Source organism: Gopherus flavomarginatus, chromosome 4, assembly GCF_025201925.1.
Source record: "Gopherus flavomarginatus isolate rGopFla2 chromosome 4, rGopFla2.mat.asm, whole genome shotgun sequence".
NCBI lineage: Eukaryota > Metazoa > Chordata > Testudines > Testudinidae > Gopherus > Gopherus flavomarginatus.
In genome coordinates, this window is record NC_066620.1 from 2273563 (window position 1) to 2299106 (window position 25544).

The following is a 25544-nucleotide window of genomic DNA, read 5'->3' on the forward strand; positions in this document are numbered from 1 at the left end:
TTTAACCTTGCGTAATTTAAGCAGTTTCCATGTCCTTATTGGCGATGGAGTTTGGAAGAGCACACTTTTCATACCACATTTCAACCAACCCTTGGAATGTCTTCGTTAAATGTTTCCATGGTGCACACTGAATTCCCACACACTTCTCTGTACACAGACTGCTACTGTCACTGTGGATGAGAACTTCACCTGAGGAATGAGTGGCACTGCCTCTCTGTCAGGTGTGGGTTTGCATTCAGCCATTGCTCTTCCACTTGCACACGTGGAGTATCAAACACCCTCGTTCTGTCCCGGGGACTGGCATGGAATTAAATAGCTGGTTGGGAGGTGGGAGGATAGTTCAGTGGGGTTTGGAGCAGGCCCATAATGAGCTAGGGGAGGGACTAGAGTGCATCAATAATGTTTGTACATGACACTCATTTTACAGGAGTTGTGAATGCCATAGAGGACACAATTAATAGAAATGGACTCTTGTGATGAGCAAGATGGGCAGAAAATGAGACTAAGATTCAACTTTGAAATCTGCACGTTCATGCACTGGGGGGAAATAATCAAATGCAGCCTAGATAGGCATGGCCTGTACAGCAAAGATAGACACAGCCCAAGTCCCTGCTGAGCACTACAAGGGATCAGAGCTCCACCCAGGTGAGTCTCCTGACCAAGCTAAAGCCTGAATTTAGCTCCAGGAGTAATTCTAGATCCTGTTGGCTGGAGGAAGGTGAAGAAAGGGTGGGGCTGCGACGCTGGGGGTCCCAGCGTCTTGCAGGGAGGCAGTACTAGAGTCTCGAATTTTTTATACTGCAAGTGACCATGACAAGGATTTTATACAACAAAGAAAGAGGCAGTGTTTGGTTTTCGGCAGTGGATTGTAGGGAGGAATAGGAATGTGAGAGGTGCCCTGAGGGGTTTCAGGTACGAAAGTCCAAAGCCAAAAGTGGGAGAAGGAAACCGTGGTTATGTGGGAGCCTTTGAAGGGACGGGCATGAGGGTGATGCGAGTCCTGAGCCATACGGGTGAAGGAAGATCTTGAAAGGATGCTGCTGAGCTTGGCCTTGCTGGGGAATGTGAAGTGGTCAGTGACAGGTGTCAGAAAGTGGCAGGATGGAGGTAGGTAACATGCAGAGGCAGGAAGGGAGAAAGCCCTGGTGCAGAGAAGATGCCGGCGCGGCAAAGGGTTCCAGCAATAGGAATCATGGGGTGTGGAGTAGATGTGGAAGATGGTGAACAGGAGTTGGCAACAGCCAGCATGTGGGGTGACATGGAGAAGTCAGATCCAGAAGGAAGGGCTGGGTGTACTGTGGATGAAAAATGAGAATTGAGGGGGCGGGGGTCATTCAGGCTGAGAGGACAGAGCCGCAAGCATGCACTGATGGGCCGAGGGCAGGAGTGAGCTGGCAGGTTTGGAAGTCACTTGCACAGAGGCAGGCAGCCAGAGATAATGTGTAAAGGAGGTACAGGGTGAGGGGCCTCAGCATAGACTGTGCAAAGGGACACTGAGCAGGGAGATGAGATGAGGGACTGAAGTCATAGGAGAATCAGCTGAAAAGAGTAAAAACAATGTGAACTTTGATCTGAGCTAAACTGGTTCTGGGAAGGGCTCTGAGTAGGTTTTGGCTGGCGGTGTCCTGCCAGTGTGGGGGTCAGACCCACAAGCACTAGCTGGGTGATTTTTGGACTGTTGGAGGTCACAACAGATTTCCTGGCCCAAAGCAGATTTGCTGTTGGGCCAGACGGAGGCTGCGATGCCTAAGACACTTGGCAAAGCCCGCCCTTCTCTGCAGTCAGCTTGCAGGCCACGACGGTGAGACTTCAGGGCTCTACCAACTGAGGGATGCCAAGCTGTGTCTGAGCCTGGCTGAGGGCAAAAGGAAGGGAGGCTACTGGCCAGGGTCCTGTGAAATCAATCTAAGAGTCAAGCTAAAACCAAGACAAAACGGATTAGCAGTAGCTAGCTCACTCTCCCCGGCCAGGTAATGTTCCCTGGACACTCAGGCTACAGCTGGGGGTTTATGAGCTGAATGGCCTAGGCAGCCCCTCAGCGTGGGTCCAAGGAGGGATATTCCACACAGAGTTTGCCAAAATTGGTTGTAATGGCTGTATGGTGGTGGGAAAGCAACGTCCCCTAAGCTCTTACTGCTGAGCCACGCCGCCTGTGTGCAGAAACACGGCTCTAGCACTAGCCACAGAAGCTGCAAGACCTGGTACAAAGGAGCAGAGCTTGCCCTTGTACTCCAAAGCACTACACAAAGCTGAAAACGTATCCCCAGAGGCAGAATGCTTTCTGGCCCTGAGCAGCATCAGCCACCTGCCAAGAGCCCTAGTTATTTCAAGGTTTGCTCCTCACAAACCTGACTGTGGGGTGAACGGGCCCCTGTTTGGACAGCAGACCTGAATCCCCTCTCCTGCAAGCCTTGTGGAAGCCCTGGGGATCAATGTGGGGTAGGGAGGAAGGCACAGGGGAGCGAGTTGGACCTGTTGTTGGAAAATGCAACCCCTGTCCAGCCAGGGACATCCCTCAGTCGGGGGCAGACGTTGAAAGCTGGTTCTGGCAGGAGGCAGAGAGAGCCACGCAGGTCCTGTTCCTAGACTCAGCTGCTTCAGTTGATGTCGGTCCTGTTCAGGGCCTACCCCCTGGGGCTGATGGTTTGATGACTCACCTGTCCCCCTGTAGGTTAAGGGCTGTTACATTCTGCCATCCTCCACCCCACTGAACGCTCTCTGCTCTGGCTACAGTTCTCCCCCATGGTTACAGACCCATAGTCACTGCAGCACGGTCAGAGGCCCTGCTCAGACATTGCTGTGGTCCTGGCTGGGCTACAGGTCTTGAGTGTTGCTGAATAGGAGAGCTGCTCCCAGCGTGAGACTGAGGTGACGGCTGCGCAGAGTGACTCTTGCAATGAATTCCCTGGAGAGCTGTCCCCAGCAGCAGGACTGCGGAGACGTACAGAGGTGAAGAGAGAGAGAGAGAGAGAAATGAGGCAGGACGACTCATTAAAAAAAAATGACTGGAGCCCCTCCCAGCCCCTGGCAACAGTTGTGTCAGGGAGGTCTTGGCTTCCGCTAGCTGGGACAGTTGACTAGCTGATGGGGCTGTATCTCTTGGGGCTGCTTCAGGAGCTGGATGGCCTTTTCCTGCGTTTTCTGTGCTGGGACGACTGCCCTGCTAGCAGAGTCCTGATGAGCTCCCAGACACCTCATTCACTGACCTGCACCGAGCCTGGGTTGGTTGATAACAAAGCTTCAGTAAGATACAAAATACCTAGAGCTGCTCACGAGGCCCTCGGCTGGCAATCATCCTGATAAGGCTAAAAGTGACACTTAATAACCCCTACCCCCACCCTCACCCCCACCCCCACCCCTCCTTAGTTAAAAGCCCAGTGTGACGTGCGTAGGAGGAGAAACTGATCACCTGTCTGATGCAGCAGAGCTCGCCCGGAGGAGGCGAAGGGAGTTCTTTGCTGTCACATCTCAAGAGAAGTAACATTAGAAGTATGAGCAATGGGCTGAATGTCACAGGGGAGGCCGGCGGTAGCATGTGAGAAATCACACGGGCTCAAGCCCCAGGACTCAGGAAACAGCACCATTGCTGGTAAAAGGTGCCGCTAACAGGTGCAGGCTTCGGGGACCAGACCCAGGGGAGTTAGGCACCTAAATGCTTCAGAGGATCTGGGCCTTCCTGTTTAAATATCTAGGAACAAAGAATGTGTGCCACACCACCAGGGTGGGGGGACACATTAGCCTGGGAAGCAGGGATTCAGAACAGGACTTTGGGGTCGACGTGGAGAATCAGCTGAACGTGAGCTCCAAGAGCAACACAGGGGCCAAACGGTAATGGGATCCTGGGAGGTATAAACGGGGGACTCTTGAGTATGTGGTGAGAGGTGATTTTACCTCTGTGTTTGGCATAGATGCAACCGCTGGTGCAATTCTGTGCCAGTCCTGGTGTCCACAATTTAAGAGGGATATTGATAAATTGGAGAGGAGCCACAGGGATGATTGAAGGATTAGAGAACCTGCCTTAGGTTAAGGGGCAAATTGACTGGGCTCTAAGTGGCTACACGAGGCTAACAGGTGGCTCTTCAGTCTAGCAGACAAAGGTACAACAAGATCCCAAGGCTGCAAGTGGGAGGGAGACAAACTGGAAACAAAGCAGACGTTAACCCCTAGGTAAAGTCGTCCCCTGCTGGCAGTGAATTCTCAATCACTGGCAATTTTAAAACCAAACTGGGAGTTTCTTCTAAAAGATCAATTAGGTTGAAGCACAGTTCTTGGCACCAAAGCAGAAATCAAGCCAGGGACGTTCTAGAACTTGTGTTATGTGGTCAGGTTGGGTTATTACCATAGCCCCTTCTGGACTAAAAATCTATTAATCTGTGAAATCCCACGGGCAGCTGAGCCAGATTAATGCAGGGGACAACTGTGCTAAGTGAGAGCATGGCAAGAACACAGCACACGAGACTCAGGAGCCGACCTGAGCGTGTCCAGTGCTGGCTACTAAGCTGTGGAATGCTCCCTCTCAGCTCAGAACGCGCTGCTGTGCGACCTCCCGCATGTCCAGCGTGAAACACCCTTGTGCCAACGCCAGCCCACAATAAAGGAACCACAGTGCTTACATGAAAGGAAACGCAGGCTGCCAGAAGGCGAAGAGCAGAAGCCAGTGCTGTTACACTCAGCTCTGGTGAGGTGCTCCCTGGAGTGCTGGGAGGGGAAGCCGAGTTGAGCCGAGCCTCTGGAGTCTGAGCAGCATCCAGCCCCTGGCCCCATCTTGGGGTGCAGACCTGCAGTCAAACGCTCCCTCCTAAGAGCGGATCCTGCTGCTCAGCCCCTGGCCGATCAGACTGCCCTGTCTTCACACACGCTCCTCTGGAACTCCACCTCAGGGTGGGAGCCTTCTGGATGACCGGGGGAACACAGCAGTAGGGTAACATTTAAATAAAGAGACACTTCACCCAGCATCTAACACAATTCTTTTTTAACCTCGTCATATCAAACACAAGAGTGTACAGATCATTTAAAAACCAAACCTCCTACCCGCACTGCACCTCGCTAGGTCCCCCTTCCCTTGGGATTCCTTGCCGCATGCAGGCTGTTACATTGCTGGACGTCTTCTCCCTCATGGAGTCTTTCTCCCTTCTTCTCTCCATGCCCCACAGTTCCTCTCCCCGTGGGGCTCTCTGTATGTTCCCCTTGCAACACTTGGCTTCCTGTGTTCTGTCTCTTCGGTAACTTTCCTCAGCTCAAAAAAACCTTCCCCTCAATGAGGCTGGATAAACCTGCTTTCCCCCTAGAATGCTGTCACTGTTTCACATAACTTTTGTATAGTCAAAGCACCGTCATTAATCTTAAGCCTCCCCTGTTGTCCCGTCTCTGGTGTACGCCTACTGCAGTCCTGTCAGTCAGCAATGGTGCAGCCACAATATAGATTTATAGGCTTTCCAAGGCACGGTAATTTCACAGTACATTTGTCACACTTTCAGCATACCTGTGCCCCTATTTCCCCTCTGTGGTCCCTTGAGGGCACCCACTTACGGTTTCTGGCTCCCAGCCATCACCTCATTTGGGCAGGGACCCACATCTCTCTCCCTTCTGACCAGAGGTTTTCATGCTGCACAGCATTGTCTTCCACTGTGCTATGCCCAGCAAGCCAGTCTGCCTAAAAGCCGGTGCCTGCGAGTTGCTTTTGCTCCGAGGACGATGGTGAGTATTGCCAGAAGTTACCACCCAGCTCCTTCTAAGCAAGCACATTTATTCTTCAGGGAAAAGCATTGCAGAGAAAACATAAAAACTAGTCCGAGTTCCTGTACACATGCAAAAAGCTCACCTTGCCTCACGGGGCTTTAGTTGGACAAAGTCTTTCCAACCCTTGGACAGGCAGTCCTGTCCGGCTGCTGGATCAGCAGGCTCTGTGTCAATTCAAGTTCATACCAAAAACCCTTTCTTCTCCTAGTCTCAGGGAAACCCAGCTTGAAGCAGGATCTGCAAACCAGGTCAGGAAGTGGTGCCTCGCTAGCATTGTTTGCTCTCAGTGTCTCACCTTAATCACACCCCCCGTGTTTAATTCCTGGAGGAGTCTGGTAATTCTGCCCCATGAAGTTGCAACAATCCCTGTCCCATAGTGATAATAAACTTAGTACAATATAGTCCCCAATGTTATTGCATGCGGTTGCAGGATCTGTCACACCAAATGTCATAGCATCACCCAGAATTCCTAAGCAGCACTGACAGGGCCCCATCTCGTCCCCTTTTTTCACCCTGCTTAGTACCTAGCTACTACAGCAACCGGTTCTCTCGATGTACCACAGAGAGAGAAAATACAGAGTTACCATTCTATGATGGCAGCACGGTGCTTATCTATCTACCTGTCAGTTAGCTGGGCCCCACCACCACAGAATTTGAACATTTCGCCATCGTGAATATATTTATTCTCTCAATGTCCCTGTGAGGCAGGGCAGTGCTGGTATCCTCACTTCACACATGGGGAGCAGAGGCACCAAGAAACTAAGTGACTTGCCCAGGGTCACACGGAAAGTCTGTGGCAGAGCAGGGAGTTGAACCCAGGTGACAGCTGTGCTGCTGTAGTGCTTTGGCGTAGCTGCTTGCTACAGCGACGGGAGGCGTGCTCTTGTCACCACAGGGAATCCACCTGCTGAGAGCATCACTAGGCCAGTGGAAGAATTCTTCCATTGACCTAGCGCAGCCTACAGTGGGAGTGAGGCCAGCTTGCCACTGTCCCACAGGGGTGGATTTTTCACACCCCCGAGTGACATAGGGTTGAGAGTGCAGACCTGGGTCAGGCTAGTGCCCATCTTCCTCGCCACTGTCCCCAGGCTGCCCCCAGGAACAATTCCGTGATGTCTTCCTGCCTTGGTGGAATGGCTCATCTCAAACCTGCCCCCAAACGGACCAGGGGAAAAGCCATTTTATCCCATTCTGCTCGAGATTCAAGCTCCAGTTACAAGCTGCTTGAGGCATGTGTCATCGGCTTAGTTCTGGTCAGAGTGGCTTTGAAGTTCCTTGACTGTTAAAATGTGTCTATTAAATGAAGCTAATTGACAAGACGTTTTCCAGCACTTCCTGGAGCATTCGAAAACAAAAACTGCCTCTCCTAGCAGGGAGACGCCAGCAGCCAACTCAAATCCAGCAGCCTTGGGCTCCTTTCTTATAAAATCCAGCGGTTCCTCGTATTCCTAACACACCATTACCTCGTCTGTACCCCAGGCTCCCAAGAGACGTGCCGGGCAAGGCAACCAATGCTCGAGCTGCAGGCCACGGACTCTGAAGTTGGAAGTCCATAAAAACGAAGTGCCCATGTTATCCTACTGGGTGGAAGGGTTCGAAGTGCTGCAGCCTGGGGAAGACATTAACCTTCCAGTTTATTTTATTATTGCCCTGTCCAAACCCACCCTGAGCCACTGCCTTTCCTGACCACCCCAACATGAACGTTCCTGGCCGCTCTAACCTGGATGTCAGGCCGTGGGTGGGCTGGCGGAGCCGCGAGGAGTGTGCCAGACTGGCGGTGCAGGGTGAAATGCACAGAGAGCTGCACACGGGGCCATCCTTTGAGGAGCTCTGCCCCGTTCATTCGCTGGCTGGGGTCTGTACAGCACCCTGAGCGGTGCAGTTCCTTTAGTCACCCCTGGGCTGTTTACTGAACTGACACTTCACTTTTAAAGGCAGGTCGTCCCACTGCAGCAGCTGCCCAGGTGTGGGTTATGGTGCTGAGAGGGAACAGCCCCCGGGGGCAGGTGAGGGCGAGGGCGAGGGCGAGTGTCGTCACAGGCGGCTCTGGTCGCTCTCAGCCCACCCCGAGAGGGCTCAGCTCCAGGAGACCCCATTGCAAGCACCGTGTCAGTGCATGTCCGCGCTGCCCCCCCATCTCCGCACCCCTGCTTGCAGCGCTAGTGACAACGTTGATCAGGGCGTCCTGGTGCTGCTGTGGCTGCCGGGCGGTAATCTGAACTGTGCGGCTGCATTGGTCCGACCACCTAGGACCAGGACAGAGGAGTTACCGTGCTGGCGATGTCACGCCGCCTCCCCTACACTCCCTGCCGCCGCCTTCTAGCTGCTGGCTGCTGGCTCCCTGCTCAGAGATCCCACGCCCCCCACCTTCCCCAGCCGTTCCCACCAGGCTCCCCTCCAGCCTCCTGCTGTGGGCCCTCTCTTCCAGCCGGTGCCTCCAGTGGCATGGGCTCCTCTCATACCTGTATAATCTCTCCAGCCTTTGCCTCTCTGTCCCAGCGAGCTCTGCCAGCTCTGCCCACTGCTTCTCCAATGCCTCATCCCGGGAGTGCCACCCCAGCGCCAACCCTACGTGCTGAAACCTGCCTGCCGCTGTCTTCCCTAACGCTGCCCTCGCTGTCTCCATCCTCCATCTCCATCATCTTCACCCTGACTCACCCTCTTGCCAGAGCCCGTGTCATAGACTCAGACTCATAGACTTGAAGGTCAGAAGGGACCATTATGATCATCTAGTCCAACCTCCTGCACAACGCAGGCCACAAAATCTCACTCACCCACTCCTGTAACAAAGCCCTGACCTATGTCTGAGCTATTGAACTCCTCAGCTCGTGGTTTGAAGACCTCAAGCTGCAGAGAATCCTCCCCCGTCTCCTAGGAGTTGCTGTTCCCCTCGACCCAAATCCGTCTCCATTCTCCCAACTACAGCAGCTGCCTGGCACTAACCTCGCCCCTTTCAATCAGTTCAAAATGCTGCCACCAAAAATACCTACCTTGTTTCCAGCTCTGAGCACATCAAGTCTGTGCTCCTGCCCCCAGCTCCTCCTTGCCTTTGAATCCTTTACAGCCCTTGTGCCTACCCATGTGTTTCTGTAGTAGTCACTCACTGGAGTCTTCCCCTTCCCCCATCTCCAGAGCTTCCCTCCCCGCCGTCAATCTTGGCTGTGGAGCTATCTTCTCTAAAGGGAAACTCCAGCCTAAGATCAAAAAGATTCTATTGCGCTGTGGGAGGGACTTGGACTCCTGCAAGTGAGGTTTCCGATGTGTCTGACTTGAGCCTCCCTTTACATTTGGTTGCCAATAGAAGTGTTGATTCTTCTCTGACCTCAGGGACTTTCCTTTGCCTGCCTCAATGAGCATAAGATTCTGTTTGCTTACACAGACCATCAACAGAGTACAAAGAAGACAACCATTTATGAACATAAGAACGGCCACACTGGGTCAGAGCAAGGGTCCATCTAGCCCAGTGATCTGTCTTCCGACAGTGGGCAATGGCAGGTGCCCCAGTGGGAATGAACAGAACAGGGTAATTATCGAGTGATCCATCCCGTCACCCAGTCCCAGCATCGGTCAGTTAGAGGCTTAGGCCACCTGGAGCAGGGGTTGAATCCCTGGCCATCTTGGGGAATAGCCATTGATGGATTTATCCTCCGTGAACTTAACCTAGTTCTTTTTTTAACCCAGTTACCGTTTTGGCCCTGACATCGAGTGCCCAGGTTGACTGTGTGTTGTGTGAAGAAATACTTCCTTACATTTGTTTCAAACCTGCTGTCTGTTAATTTCATTGGGCGATCCCTGGTTCCTGTGCTATGTGAAAGGGTAACTACCACTTCCTTATTCGCGTTCTCCACCGCGGGCATGATTTTATAGCCCTCTATCATCTCCCCCCTTAGTCGTCACTTTTCCAAGCTGATCAGTCCCAGTCAACTTAATCTGTCCTCTTACGAAAGCTGCTCCATCTCCTAATCATTTTTGTTGCCCTTCTCTGAACCTTTTCCATTTCTAATAGATATTTCCTGAGATGGGGGTGAGCAGATCTGCACACAGTATTCAATGTGTGAACGTACCATGGCTTTATACAGGGATCTTATGATAGTTTCTCTCTTATCTGTCCCTTTCCTAATGCTTCCTAACATTGTTCGCTTTTCTGACTCCTGCTGCATGTTGATTGGATGTTTTCAGAGAACTACCCACAATGACTCCAAGATCTTTCTTGAGCGGGAACAGCTAATTTAGACCCCGTCATTTTGTCTGTATAGTTGGAATTACATTTTTCAATGTGTATCACTTTGCATCTATCGACACTGGGCAACAAAATGACAGCTGCAAGTCGATCACCCAGTTTAGTGAGATCCCTTTGTAACCCTGCAGTCTGCCTGGGACTTAACTATCTTGAGTAGTTTTGTATCATCTGCAAATTTTGCCACTTCACTGTTTACCCCTTTTTCCAGATCATTTATGAATATATTGAATAGGAGTGGGCCCAGTACAGACCCCTGGGGGACACCACTCTTTACCTCTCTCCATTGAGAAAACTGACCATTTATTCCTACCCTTTGTTTCCTGTCTTTTAACCACTTATTGCTCCAGGAGAGGAACCTTCCCTCTTGTTTGGAGGAAAAAATGCTGCTTCCCTTCTGGAATTTCCCCTTTCTCTGTTTGCAAAGTTTGAGGGTAAATCACATCTTTCCCTTTCAATACTGCTGACCCTCTGCCTCATGTTACCACCAGCGCTAGACTTTCTGTCAAATGCCCATTTCTGTGTGATGCTCACCCTGGCCTACAGAACTCCCTTGTAAAGTCCACACCACTTTTTCAACAACTCTGTTCCTTATTTTCTAGCTATTCAAATACCAGTACAGATCGGGTAACGTTTCCAAAAGTGCCTGAGTGTCTTAGGTGCCTCAGTGTCATTACAGTGATTTAGCCTCCCAAGGGCAGGTTGTCAGTGGTGTTTAGGCACCGAAAGCTGTTTGTAGACACGCAGTGGGAGCAACAGAAGCACCTAAGCAGGGTGGGTGTTTAATCCAGTGGGACCCAGATGGCTCTCCTGCTTAGGTTCTTTTGAAAACTCCACTAGGTGCCTAAATACCTTTGAAAATCTGCCCCAAGTGCCTAGCCACTTTAGAAAATGGAACTTAGGTGCTTTTGAAACTGTTACTCCAAAACAATGCTATCCCAGTAACGTTTATACAATGGTTCTGTGGTACATACCTGAACTACCCTCCAATTAGTAAAAAGAATACTGATGATTTAATAATTAAATCTTCTTAAAATGACGAACATTCACCTGATCTGTTGGCAAGAATGCTTGTGTAGGATGCCGTATCTCTGAGATAGTAAAATGTTAATAACCAGCTATTTTCTCAACACCAGCATGATGGGACCTATTGGGATTGGACTGTCACAGGCTCCCAGCTTTGCCCTGACTCTGCCCCCACTGAAATCGAGGGCAGTTTTACAATCGATTTTGCGGGGAGCACAAACAGGCCAGTGCGTAGCGTGTCTGGAAATCTCATTGCTAGAGTTCACTGCAAAGCACCCTGACGTGTCTCTGTACTGACCGCAGTGGGCACTGAAGGGAGCAGTATACAATGCGTGTGGCTCCAATCTCTCTCCCTCTCTCTTGGACACAGCCTCAGTTTAGTCACGTTGTTATTTCCCTGGGCAGGACCAAACGCCCGAGCCGCGGTGAAGAAAAGCAGCCTTGCATCTGCATTGAAAATGTTTTCTGTGCGAACTGGTTCAAAATGCTCTCCAGTTCCAAGGCTATTCACTTTGCCTCTACCTGTTGAAAAAGAGGGAGTGAGCCTGGGTTCAAATGGCCACATCAGCGGGCTGGGTTTGATATGTGTAAAAGAACTTGCCCACTCCTTGGAGACACACACACAGCCCCACAAACATGGGCATAGCCCTTTGCTGGGTGGACGGTACTGCTGTGACACTAGGCAGCTATGGGGAGAAGTACTTTGCTAATATTTCCCCCCCTGCCCCCGGGTTTTCTCCGGTTTCCTCAGAGTTTACTGCCCAGTTCCCTAGCTCTAGAGCACAGGGAATGGGCCACTGCCCCTGAAGACAGCCTGGCTCAGTTTCCACCACAAAAACTGGAAGACCACCATCATTTGTATGGGCCACCTCACTACCACTGGCAAAACAGGAAATGGCTAATGAGGGAGAGTCTCTCTGAGGTAAATGGGATGACCTCTCACTGTGACACATCAGCTAATCTTATGACACAACACATTCATTTGAAATGTCTTCCTCAAACATTCCAGTCTGTGTTTTCTTTATACACTGAAGAAAGAGGAAACTCAAACACTAAAATCCCCCCGACTTTCAGACAATACTGTCAACTCAGAAGTCAGTGTAAAGTCACCTAACTACGTACACATCATCTTCTCACATGTCCACCACCACAGACACCTGCAAATAGCTCCTCTCCATTCCTCTAGCAAATCAACTCTACTCCAGCATGGGCACTGACGTCCCAGACAGACAACCTCAACTTCTCCTCTGCAGAACGCTGTAAAAAATGTACGCTGCTTGGGTGAGAAACAAGACAAAGGGATCTACATAAGAGAAATCGATTCACGCTGCTAGCAATGTGCAGCCAATGACGCCTCAATGCTGGAAAAAGCTGCAAACAACAAGATATTGTAGTTCAACAAACACACACATTAGTCATAGCTGGTTACTGGTTGGAAGGGGAAGAAACACCACACTCAACATCACAAACAATAAGAATTCAAATTAAACCCCTAACGACACTGGTGTCGCGGGCCCACTTCTAGAGGCTGAACTACAATCCAGACATCTTCGGCTGCTTCTGACCTGGTGAGTGTCTGTTTATATACAATATTATAAATGCCCTGAACTGTTTTGTAGATCTCCACTCTCCCCTGTCTTCTCTCAACAAGGCTACCCTGCCAAACCCCTAGCTACCCCCATGCTCACATGAGAAAGGTTAAGCCAGAAGTAGATTGATGTGTGGAGTGAACTGGTGCATAATTTCAAATGAATTTGTGAACATTTTCTTACCAGTTTCACCCAGACCCGACTATGATAGCGTAAGAAGAAAAGTAAGAGAGTTTTCTTACAGCCATATTTAGCATCAATAGAAAAATGAACCAAGCTGTAAAGTTAGGAGCCACCCTGAGGCTGCTCTCTTTAAAGGGACTGGAAGACTGCAGGGCAGAGAACAATAGTTGTGCACCCTCACAATACCTGAATGGAGTGTCTAGGTTCTGGTGAGTCAGAGACACCGAGGAGTCATTTTAGGACCACACTGAGAATTGCCGGGCACTGCACGGCTTGGAATTAGTATTGTAATTAACAGAGTGAACTGAAAGTGTTAACCAGATCAGGCGAAACCCATCGTGCTTGGTATATATAAAAATGAAAAGACAAATATCTTACTTCCCTTGGCAAAACCCACAAAACAAAGCAAGCACACATCGTGGCCCAGACCTGAAACTACCAGGCTGACCTCATCAATTCTGCAGTGACTTGACAGTTCTGCTCACTTGACTTCTACCCAGCAGATAGCAACTAGAAAGAGTTAACAGCACAGGCCAACTTTCTTCCTCCACAGCAAGACTGCACTGGTCCCCAATCCACTTGTTAATTGCTGTTAGGGATGCTTTATGTGAGGGAATTGCTAGGAATTATGACTCAGGACATCAACGGGTGAATCTAAGCGTATGTGGCTTTCTTAATTTGAACGTTCTGCCTTCTCACAGTTAATGCTTTTCCAGAGTCACTTAGGGGTGAGGTAGCAGTAGATGTAGTGGAAAAAATAAGAAGCTAAAAAAAAAAATCTACAGGTAAATTATGCCAGTTTTATCAATAATCAAAACAGTTTCCACTGAACATCTGAGAGTGGGATTAGACTGCTAGAAACTGTGTTCAAACTGAAGAGGAAAAACCCCTCCACGTGCTACCATGGAGTTTCCAGATGTGGACAGGCTGATAAATGGTTTGCTCTTCTGAGCAGCTGCGTTTTGGTGGAGAAAACACAGGGTGATAGAATTTCACTAGCCCTCCCTGGGCTTTGCTGAATCAGCACTTCCCAGCTCTGGCAGCTTTCCTCCCTCGAGAAGCCTGAAGCAGCAGCACTGCCCCATTATTATAACTTCCAGAACCAGGCCAGCCGCGATTATTAAAATGTGTGTGCACGCGTTTACAGGAGCAGCAAACAGCTCCGCTGTTTGGGGTTAAACCGGGGCTTCTGTAAAGAATGACTCCCTCTGAAAGAGGATAAAACCATGGCCCAGTTCTGTCCTTTTGTCCTGAAAGAACACCTGCCAGTTCTGAGAACCAATTCCAGCTCCGCTTTGCAGGCTCTGCACGCCATCCGAGGCAGTCATTCAGCATAGTACAGAGCACGTGACTCGGTGTGTATCCACACCCAGAGCCAAGGTAAACTACAGAGAGAGGGTCTGCATATATTGTACTTTACTAGCTGCTATGTTGTCTCACAGTAACACGTACCTGACCTTAAAAAAATCTCCCAATGGCTCGGCTGTGAAATGTGGGCCTGCCCTGATCCTGAAGCCACTTGCTCAGAGACTTCACTGTAAGGATGCAGGGATTCCCCTTGACCTAAATGAGATGAATCGCAAGAGTCAAATTAAGCAGGCACGTGCAGGATCAGAGTCTTTTGGAATGTCTGCCTCACAATGTAATCCCAACGTCAGTGGGACTCGAGCCCACTGGCGTAGTGTTTGTAAACCCAGGCTCGTGCGTCCACACTGAAGAGTGACCCTAGTTTAGAATTTCTGGATCCGGTTTGTCAAAGGATGTTTTGAGTCCAAGGCTGGCTGTACTGCCTAGTGGAGATACTCCAGGCTATGTCGTCCAATGGCGAGAATCAGTGGCCACGCTGCCTAGCAGTTACAGTCCCTGGTAACGTCACCCAATATGAAGCATTGTCCAGCAGGCCAGCTGCCATCCCAACACCAAAAAACCAGTAATAAGCCAACATCCAAACCAGTAATGACATAAATTGCATAACACAAACAACGAACAGTGCAAAACAGTGAAGCCAGAAATTGCCTACCTTTGCATGGCCCAGAGCTCCCTTTCTCCTCCTCATTTCTACCACCTACGTGGAGCTGCTGAAGGTGCATGGAGGGCTGCGAGGGGGTGAGGACTGCCAGGAGTAATTTACCCTGTCCAAGCAGCACGGGTCATCGGACCATGGTATTGTCCAATGCATTCCTGGCCCACAAGACATGGCACTCTGGAGGGCACTCGGAACATGGGGCAGAAGCCTTGTGGCCATTAGTGCAAGCAGCCCCTCAAAAAGGTCTTTTTGCTGCAGTCCTGGTCCAGAGGCAGTCTCTCCTCCCACACTGCAGCTCTGCCCCAGTACTCTGCTGCCTTTCCACTTGCTGAGACTCCTTTCCCCTTTGGTTGGCCGTCTTCAGGATGTCCACCCTAAGTTCATCACAGAAACGCTTCTTCTTTGACCAGTCCATGACGATTCGAAATCCCAGGCTCCTGCTGGAGTGTGGAAGGGCCTGAAAACAGACATGAACCAGTGCATTATTGTCTGAGTACTTCACAAAGGGTTCATTCAGTGCCTGGTCAGAGAAAAATGCCTGCGGAATCTCAAGGCCAAAAAATGATACTTTGTTAAAGTCAGCCCCAGTGTAGTCTTAGGTTCCCAGCAGCTCCGCGGACACAACTGACTGATGCAGAGTGAAAAGAGCACACTACCAATGGCAAATTTACTAATGCTATCTGCAGACCATTTCAATGTGTGTAGGTGTGGGGAGGGAGTGTGCTGGGCTTTGCTGCCTAAGGTTTATGGGTCCTTTCCAGCGGCGCACGTTCTGGAGCACACAACAATCCTGGAGATTGCTGAATGGCAAACGGACATTCTAGTCCAAGCTACTGTCGGCACGCCGGGCGTGTATGCCACAGAGGTTTCCAAGCTGATAGACACATCTACAAGTGGAGTGGGCTGGTGTCCTATACAGGAGGGCTCAGACAATACACCCTTCCCAGAGGCATGACTACCTCTCTGGAGTTCCCACTGTGGAGAAAGTTTGCAGCTATCAGCACCCGGGACTGGGTCAAAATGCTTGGTGGAATCAGCAGGATGCTGCACGAGCATCCACATGGATTATGGTCTCCCTACAGTTTATGATACAACCTGCCTTGACTACATCTACCCATGATCTACATGCAAACACACGGCAATACGGCCTCTCAAAGAACTGCACAGCCAGCCCCCCTCACCCTCAACACATTTCTGGACTACATACAATCCCCTTGCCTTATTCTGGATATTGATTTGTCTCCCAAGGAACTGCATTTTCTTCTCCTACACCATCCATTTTACTCTTTACAGGTGGCTCGTAATGCTGCGGCGTGGCAGATTTCTCCACAGTGCCATGGAAAAAGGGAAGGCAGCTTATGGTTCTTACTTTTAACGCACGGCCCCACCTCGTGCACCTTTGTAAGAGTGTGTGAGTAACTAGGAAAATAGGAATGTTAAATGCTTGTTTAACTGTTGCTCGCGCTACCCAGTCTTCCTGTGGAATTCCATGTGGCAGTGGTGATGGCCAAGGCACTGGCCTGCGTTCCACCATCAGCAGATACCCGCTGCTACCCGCGGCTTGTAACAAAAATTGCTTTGGGTCATAAATCAGAAATTCCTCCCAGTTGTATGTTAACAACAACAAACATGGGGGCCTGAAGTCGAGCGTCTTGCTTGCCTCACACCACACATTCACCAGAATCTGGCTGGGTCCCAGGACCAGGGGGCAGTGCACTCGGCGAAGGAGTTCTTCTTGTCGCTGGTCCTAACTCATGCAGGCGATGGTTGCTCTGTCTGCAGCTCAGTGGAAGGGTTACACGCCAAGCAACTGTATTTTAACTAGGAGGTTGCTCCCATTTCTGGGGGCTCACTTGGCCAGTCTTGGGATAGAAAGAACAGGAACACTTGTCTATGGATTTGTGGTGTGCTCTCAGGACATGAGTCTGGGGAAGCCAAGCCTGAGCTCCATCCACACCGAAAAATGGTGCACTTTGGACACAAGTTCCATTGGGACTCAGGCACGGACTCACTCCCTTTGCCATGTCCAGGCTTACTGACCCAAGTCAGATAGATTTGTGTGTAGACAGAATCAGGGCTTAAGCCTGAGCCAATCACTGAGATTCTTCAATCCCGATTGGCCATTTTTCTAAAGCTCTGCTCTAGGAATTACTGTGGGGCTGATCTCTGGCCTGGGCTATGCAAGAAGCCAGACTAAATGATCACAATGGGTCCTTCTGGCCTTGGAATCGATGAAAAAAAATAGGCAAACCAAGTCGTCTCTTCCCTCCTGATCTGCTTGGAGGACCACAGCACTGTTCTGGGAGCACCTCCCTCCACTGTGCCTGGAAAGGCTCAGGGTTTTAAATCCTTAGCAAAGAGAATTTCACACCAAAAGACGAGTTGTGTTTCACAGTACAGCCTGGGCTGTCTTGCTCTGAGGCTTTGCAATCGTTTCAGGTCTTGGTGAGGTCAGGCCATCCAGCCGCTGGCCCAATGTCGGACAGGGATGGAGGAGCCCGTGACATTTAGAAACAGGGAGAGTGGGGCTGGGACCGCACAGCTGCCTATAGAAGTGCAGCTGAGCCTGCGGCTGTCCAGAGAGCTGCTCTCCAGAGAACAGGCCCTGCTGACATGCTGCTGAGAGGCTCCCCTCGTTCATTTCTCCGCAAAGCTCTCATCGATTTCCGGTGCTTTGTCTCTCAAGTTGGGGCCCCGATAATTGAGGCCACTTTTGTACGTTTTGGCCTGTGAATGAAAAAGCTGTTGGTTGCCGTCTTGAAATCTCAATCACCAACTGCAGCTAGTGAAATAGGAACTCGGGGAAAATATCAGTAACAATCAAATTACTATCCTGAAGGCTGCCTTGTCTCATAAGGCATCTCTGCCATGAGCTGTTTGGAGCAGCAGCAGTGCCAACCCCAACCGCTCAGTCAGACTGAGTCGCGCTTTGGAAATCATGAGACTGGCTTAAAAATCATGAGATTTTAAAAAGAAACATTTCTTTGCCTGCTGGTTCTGAGTCTTTCGGGTGCACATTTTCCAGGAGGGCCAGAAAGGTAATTCTTTTTTAAACGAAAGCTGAGATTCTCACATATTTACGAGAGTCCAGAGGTTGGGGATCTAAGAGAAACACCAATTGTTATGAGGCTCACGATGCAACTGAGAGACTCCAGCTGGGGAGCGAAGTTGAGTGGGACTAGTTGTGGCGCGAGGGTAAGGGCCCTTCCCGAGAAGACACTGAGCAACATCTTCGGATCATAGGAAGACCTCAAGAGCTCATCTCGTTTCCAGCGCTGCGGCAGGACCAAGTAAACCCAGACCTGCCCTGCCAGGGGTTTGTTCAACCAGTTCTTAAAACCATCCAGTGATGGGGATGCCACAGCCTCCCTTGGAAGCCTGTTCCAGAGCTGAACTGCTCTGAGAGTTAGAAAGTTTCTCCTAATAGCTCACCTAAATCTCCCGTGCTGCAGATTAAGCAGACCTTTGTTAGATGTAAACTCTGTCAGCTGATGTAACCGTTCTCCTATCGCAAATGTGTTACGTACAGGACACAGGCAAGCAACTAAAAGGGCAGTCGAGAGCTGTACCGTCCATGGAGAATCATTTCAGCTACGCCCTCCCCTGCTCCAGTGTCTGTTTTTAATATCAGTGGCATTTTCCAAAGGAAAATCATGTGAATGCCAGAGGAGTGTGAGCTCTCTGAAAGGATGGCACTGTTGCCTGCTGCCATTTGATTACAAAACTGTTCATGTGAAATATTTAAATGATGATTAAACCAGAAAAACAAAACAAACCCTCTTCTGACCGTGGCTGTCCCTAACACAGCACCGAGTGTTGAGATGTGTCCTACCCAGAGGTTGGCACACAGGTGAGACCACAGAGGTGTACATTTCCAGCATCCTGCGTGAGTTGCATGAAAGAAAAGAGGGAAAATTATTTGCTATACCCTTGGTTCTTAATTAATCCCTTAGCACATGCCAATGTTGTCAACCCCATACATTCACTGGGCCCTCGAAAGCATGAGTTTGGCTTTAAACCCTGAGAGTTAAAAAAACAAAACATTTTGGGGTATTTTTTTCTTTGCCTTCTGGATCTGAGCTTTTAAGGTGCCCCTGGGCCACGTGTTCAGGCTTTTCTCCATAACCACTGGCTAAGATCGTCCTCTCTTTTAAATGAAAGCCTAGATCCTCGCATCATCCCCTGGCTCCAGGAGCTGGGGCTTTAAGAAAAATATCAAATATTGCAAAAACTAAGGATCAGATACTGAGAATTGTTGAGCAACACCACATCCCTGACATCAGTAAGTTCCTTCAAGTGAAGGGGAAGCACAGCCCCCACAGGCAAAAGCCAATTCAGGGTGATCAACACGGGATTAGCCAGGGCCGGCGCTTTCATTTAGGTGACCTAGCCGGTCGCCTAGGGTGCCAGGATTTGTGGGAGTGGCATTTTGCCACCCTCAGCGGCAATTCGGCGGCAGGGGGTCCTTCCGTGCTCTGAGTCAGCAGCGGCAATTCTGCGGCAGGTCCTTCACTCGCTCCGGGACTCGCCGCCGAAGTGCCCCAAAGACCGGGAGCGCGGAAGGACCCCCGCCTAGGGCGCCAAAAACCCTGGCACCGCTCCTGGGACAAGAAAAAGAAACAAACCATACCTTGAGACAGGCACAAAGGGAAAACAGTCACAGAAAAGGAACTCTTCAGATTCTAAGCAGCGGCAGGATGGTGGGTGGGCAAAAATCCTGCAAGATGATGGATGAAGACCTGTCCCCAGGCAAGGCAATGGGGATTTTGCTGCTGATTTCAACGGGGCCAGGATTTTACCTTTTATCTCCAGAGAAGCAGAATTCCAGGATAAGTAATTTCCTCTTTGCTAAGGATTCCCTCTCTACAGGACTCTCCTTCTTCAACAGCAAGAATCTCAAAGGAGGTCTCTTGAAAGAAGAATGAGAGGGAAACGGCATCAAGTAGCTATACCAAGGCCAGTGAAAACAGTGTGAACAAGGAGAAAGTCCTGTTTTGTAGACCACACAGGTCAGTCGGCAGCCAGACATGGCCTGGGGCTCGCTCTCCGATTGCTAAAATGGGCCAGTTGAAAATCAGGGCATCCCACAATGAAGCCAAACTTCTGCTGCAGCAAGGGAACGTGGAACAAAGTTCTGGAGAGTCCCAAGCCAGCCTGTCCCAGAGACAGAGCCCAACAACTGCCCTTTGTAAAGGTGGGGATACCAGACAGAGCGTGCAGATGCTGTGCAGATGTGGGTAATGGAAACTTCCCTCAGGTGGGCAGTGGTGGAAGCCTTGCCTCAAATCCGTCAGCTGTCAAAAACTAGAATGATTTCATCTTTCCATTGCCTAAAGTTGTGAAAAAAGGCAGGAAAATGTTGGCAAAAATGATTTATTTTTGTTTTTGTCAAAAATTTTCACAGGAAAAAAAAAATTCCTGTGTTTCCCAGCCAGCTCCAACGCAGGGCCTGGGCATGCGGCTACCCACTGCCAGGCTGTTGGCATCCTGCGGCTGTTCCCAGGCACATCCAGTCCCTGGGCTGCTCTCTCAACCACGAAAAGGATGGACGGTCCAGTGGGTAGGACCCCTTCACCACACGCGTCCTCTGAGCCCTTGGGCCTGTAACTCCCAGTCTCCCGGTGCCTCAGTTCCCCGTCAGGGCAATGGGGAGGTGCTCGGTACCATGGCAACAGGGACCAGAGAAGTACCAGAGACAGCTGGCATCTGCCTTCTTCTTGTCCTTCTCTCTTCCAGCTCCCCTGGCCTTCGCTCGCCCCATCTCAGTCCCTGCAGCCTCCACTCCAGTTCTCGCTCCGCTGTGATTTTAACCTGCCTCAGACCCTCCCTAGCTCCTGGACATACAGGAAGGTTTGGAACCCGCCTCTCGCGTTCCCCCTCCCCGGAGATCCGAGTCCCACATGCTGCCCGACGGGAGGCAGGTGTCCGGAGTGAGGCAGCTGAGACAGCCAGTCACCACGCCCAGGAAATGCCCACCAGGGAGCAACGCACAGCGAGGGACCCGGGCACATGGGTTGCTGTGACTGCAGAGTACCAGCCCAAGGCTCGGCCGTACGCCAGCCCAGCTTGGATCACGCCACCAGAAACCTTCTTGTACTCTGCCGGGCTTTCCTCATCGTCCCTCCTCCTTGGACATTCCTTTGTGGTCCCTTTGCTCTCCTCTTCTGTCCCTGGAGTTCATTGCTTCTTTCCTTGCCTTCCCCTCTCCCTATAGCACACTCCAGCTGGGCTCCTGGACGAATGTATCCCGCTTCCACAGCCTCTACTGGCATCGTCACCGTGGCTCCTTGCACGGGGTATGTCAGGGACATCAGGCTGGCCTGCTCGCCAGCCTCCCACTGGAAGCCCCCGTCATTTCACTGGCTGTCGATCTGGAAACAGAACATCCTGGGAGACGTGGCTGATTGGCTGAGCCAGGACTCCTGGGTTCTGTTTCTGGCTCTGCTGTGGACTTGCTGTGAGACTTTGGGCTTTGAAGCGACTAACAGTGCCCCACCTTGCCTCCATTTGTAAAGGGCTCCGAGCTCCCATGAGGGGAGGTGGTGCTGGAACACGACAGAGCCTTGCTAATGTGGCTCCCTGTGCTGCACGTCCCCTGACCCGGCAGCCAAGGGGGGCCAGGGCTGCTGCCTCTCATTGGGCCCATGGGGGATGTTAGACCCTCACGTGCTGCTGCATCCATTACATACGCCAGGCTGGTCCACCACGGTCCCTACACCTCAGACGGGAGGTATCTGGAAGCCCATTCCCACCTGGCCCTCAGGCCCTGGCTATGATGTGCATCCCTGTGTTGCTTCCTTCCCGAGGTCCCACGAGTTGGTCTTGGGGACACGTCCGAGAGTCAGCGCGGACGCAGCCACAGCCGTCAGACCCAGCGTTTGCAGGAAAAGCTGAGCTGCTGTTCTGATAGGCTCCACCTGGACCCTTTGCCAGACAGACTCCTGTGTGCCCAAGGCAAGACGGGACTTGGGGCAGCTTATCACCAACGACCCTGGCTGGCCCCTGCCACCCTGCAGAGTGGTGATGCCGAGCAGCCCGCCAGGGAAGCTGTGGGCCCCCAGCCTGTGCAGAGGGGCCACAACCATCAGCAAGCTATTCATGGCAACACTGGCAAGGGGAGGTGAGGCTGGGGAAAGGGTATGGACAGGATGCCAATGCCTACGAGCAGCACAAGTTCCCTCTCTCTTATGGTGAGAACCCCAAGGGGAACATGAGGAATGCGGGATTATCTTCACACACCAGCCCTGTAGAACAAATGAGATCGTTCTACCACACTCCTCTCCCCAGGCCCATACCCCAGGGCCTAACGGTCCAGGCCCGATGGAATTATAGCTGAGCACCTAATAGTAAATAGCTACTCTGACCAGCAGTATGGCAGACACAGGGGAGGTGTCTCTGAGTCACAGCAATTCCCAGGGCTGTGCTGGGGGCAGGCCACTCTCATGCCACTTCTTGCTCAGCGCTGGACGTAATGTCATAGAATAGCCCCCCAGTCATGCAAAGCAGGCAGCTAGAAATGCAGCTGGCAATAACGAAAGAGCGACAGGTCCATGCCTGGGTCTGATCAATGACTGGGCTGTCCAAAGGCAGGTGGAGTTAATGGGATAAACCGATTCAAAGTCACTGGTGTCCCATTTATATTAACAACGTGTGTCCTTCCTGTAACGCAGAAGCTATGCTGCCCGTGCTGTGCCAGCATCCCTGGTATTGTGTCGGTTGTGCTCTCGTTTCATACTTATGCCAGGAGATAATTGGGACGCTCACGATTTCTGTGTCTTTAATCATACGTTAATAATGACCAGCCAGCGTGAGAATGGCAGGAATTTGTTGCAAACATGCAAGAGAATGAGGTTGCCGTATTCATTTCACCACAGAAACCTAGAAGCCAAACAGTGTCCTTATGTGCAGCTGGGACTATAGGAAGCAAACAAACAAAAAAAATAGACAAAAAAAAAATCTGGGTTTTGTTTTCCTCAAAAACAAAGGGGGAAAAACCCCTCCTCTTCCTGCTTCTTAACTCCCAACGGTGCGGGATAAACAGCCGTGAGCTGATGACCTGTGTCACATTTCTGCCTGCCCATTGTCTGCCGCTGAGTGCCTGAGCTACCATTGTGTTGCATTTCCCTCCCTGCAGGTTCGCTGCCTTCTGGCCAAACCCTTCCAAATCACTTGAGAAGAGTGAAAACAACCCAGCCTTTCAAAACAACAGAAGGCTAATATTACTGTTTGAAAAGACGCGAGGGATCCTCCTGTGTCAGACAGGGACCACTACAGCATAGGGACAAGTCAGCCCTGGCACAATGGGCTCATGTCTTGCCCACTTCCTTCCTGGTACAATACAAATGCTCCCCACCCCAGGAAAAGAGCAGCAGAAACAAGGAGGAAAAACTAATGTTCATTTTTCAAAGGCACTTATGATTTCTTCAGTAATTTTAGCCTCTACTCACACAGCAACACCTCCAGACGGGTCAGACGTAGTGGGGCCTGACCTCAGGACCTGCCCAGCTAAGAGAACAAATCTGTACTAGCTGAGCTTGAAGGCAATAGCGGACTCATACGCCGCTATGGGTGCTCTAACCACTAGACGGGGACAAAGATTCAGATGGCATTAGCATGAGTGGCACATGCCCTGGGACTATAATGAAGACGTTAGTCTGGTCTCTCACAACAGCTGGCTAGGCCATGCGAGGAAGGCTGTCAGATAACATGCAGCTTGTATTTTACAGGGGATAAACCAAAGCAGCTAATGACTAGGAATGTGCAGGAATGGGGCTATAAGTATATTCCTCTGTCGGTAGGGCTGGGTCAGCCAATGAGCCCAGAATGCAGGGCTGTGGGGTGGCTGCGTGGTGAGGACTGGGGAACAGCCGCATCAGTGAGCAGAGCAGGGGGTGCAGCCGACTGGGTTGAGGTGCATTCCCTGCTGCGGAGATGCTGGCTGGCCCCAGGGAGAGGCTGGCACAGGGGTGGGCTGCAGGGCTGGCTCAGTACCACTAACCGAACCAACAGGACTACAGCTCCCAGACCCTGGGGTCTACAATGCAATAAAACCCCACAGCGCCGAGTCCCAGGGCCCAAATATCTGCACCACGGTGTTACAGCCTGAGCCCCATGAGCTGGCGTCTGTTCCGTGGGGCAGCCACGGCCATGCCGCGGGTCTTTTATCGCAGTGTAAACATGCCCAAAGAGTTAGCGACTGGGATTGAAGGCACAGGGTGAAATCCCAGCCCCACTGACATCAATGGGGAAAGGATTAGATGGGTAGCCCTGTTCATCCATATCCACAAAAACAACGAGCGTCTTTAAGGTGCCACCTGCCTCAAACAGATTTATTTGGGCATAAGCTCTCATGGGTAAAAAACCCCATTTCTTCAGATGCATGGAGTGAAAATTACAGATACAGGCATAAATGGGGAAAGGATTTAACACACAGTATTTTAGAGCCTCTGGCTGGATCTGAAGTTCATTCTAGCTGATGGGAAATTTCCACTGACTGGTACGGATGTTGGATAGGGCCCTGTGAACGCTCATCTTGAGCTGCCTTGTCTGGCTGGGCACGAAGGGTTTTTCTTTTATGGCTGGGTCCCCAGCAGAGTAAGGTGGAGCAGGATCTGTGCTGTACATGGAGAGAGAGTTAGGCATCCCTTCATGGGCGGGGGGAGCCAGCTGCCTGGAGAGTCCGGTGTGGCAAACGAGGATTATTAGCAGCGAGACAATTTTTGCATTTCTTTGCTCTTCTCCCTGCTGTCTTAGCTGGTGTTCTGGAGTAACGTTCCCTTGAGGTCGGAGGGGTTGTTGTGTTATTCTGCACTAAGCTAACAAACAGCCAGCACAGAAAAACGGGATTTGTGAAAAATGGATCCGGGGACTGTTAAATCGTTGGGGGTCACTGCTTTGTTTGGAATGTGAAGGATTTACTGCTACAAATATTTCCATTGCAGCTTTTCTGGTACTTTCACTTTCCTGGTCAACTTTAACCTCAATAATCTATTCTCCTCTCATCAATTCATTGTGATCAGCTTGTCTGATCTCCTGCATAACCCAGCCACAGAAACTCAGCCAATGATTCCTGCATCTGGTCCCTAACTTCTGGTTTATCATGGCATAGTGGGGCCTCATGCCTCCATACTAGGCCCTGTGTTGTTTAATATGATTATTAATGATCTGGAAAGTGCTTAGGGGGAGAAAGAGGGGGAGGGAATGAGCAGTAAGGTAGCAAATTTTGCAGATGATACAAAGTTGTTTAGAGATGGAGCGAAGATTTTCACTGCAATGGGAGACAGGCCCAGCGATCTTTCTCCAGAGGGTGAAGGAGAGTGGTATTTAGGTAATATCCTAAAGATATTTACCAAAATGTTAGCTCTTTGCTGTGACCTACAGTTTCCTCTCTGCAGCAGCTGAGTTTGACCTTGGCTCTGAACCCCTGACTTTGATGTAATACTCAAGGGAAGGGATTCGGAACGAATCGGGGGGAAGTTTTCTAGGTGCCTTTGTGAGACAAGCTCTATTAAAACATGGCCAGAACATTACAACATAACCTGACAGCTCCACACCATCGCAAGCAATAGGCTGAGGCAATCCTGCACACCTCATGCCTGCACTGGAAGAGCTCTGGCGTTTGATCACCTTATGACTGTCCTTGTAGGAAACCCAGGAGGATTCAGCGCTTGTCTCACCCCCAGCAGCTAGTTGTGGGCTCTCTCCCACGGAGCAAGGAGACGGGCTTTCAGTGTTGTTTCCCAAC

General features: G+C 50.8%; 1 protein-coding gene and 1 long non-coding RNA gene across 5 annotated transcripts in view; one reads left to right on the plus strand and one right to left on the minus strand.

The window, feature by feature from the left end:
* Positions 1-25544, plus strand: part of BCL2L11 (BCL2 like 11) — an 81575-nt gene that overhangs the window by 52904 nt on the left and 3127 nt on the right. The window lies entirely within an intron of this gene.
* Positions 1-25544, minus strand: part of LOC127049898 (uncharacterized) — a 201298-nt gene that overhangs the window by 12679 nt on the left and 163075 nt on the right. For 3 of the 4 annotated variants that reach the window (XR_007774100.1, XR_007774099.1, XR_007774097.1), the window contains 2 exons: positions 14795-15257; positions 4790-7348 (listed from right to left, as the gene is read on the minus strand). This is a non-coding gene — a long non-coding RNA (uncharacterized LOC127049898). Of the gene's footprint in view, positions 1-4789; positions 7349-14794; positions 15258-25544 lie in introns of those variants that run through there. The other variant, XR_007774098.1, reaches the window with a different exon arrangement.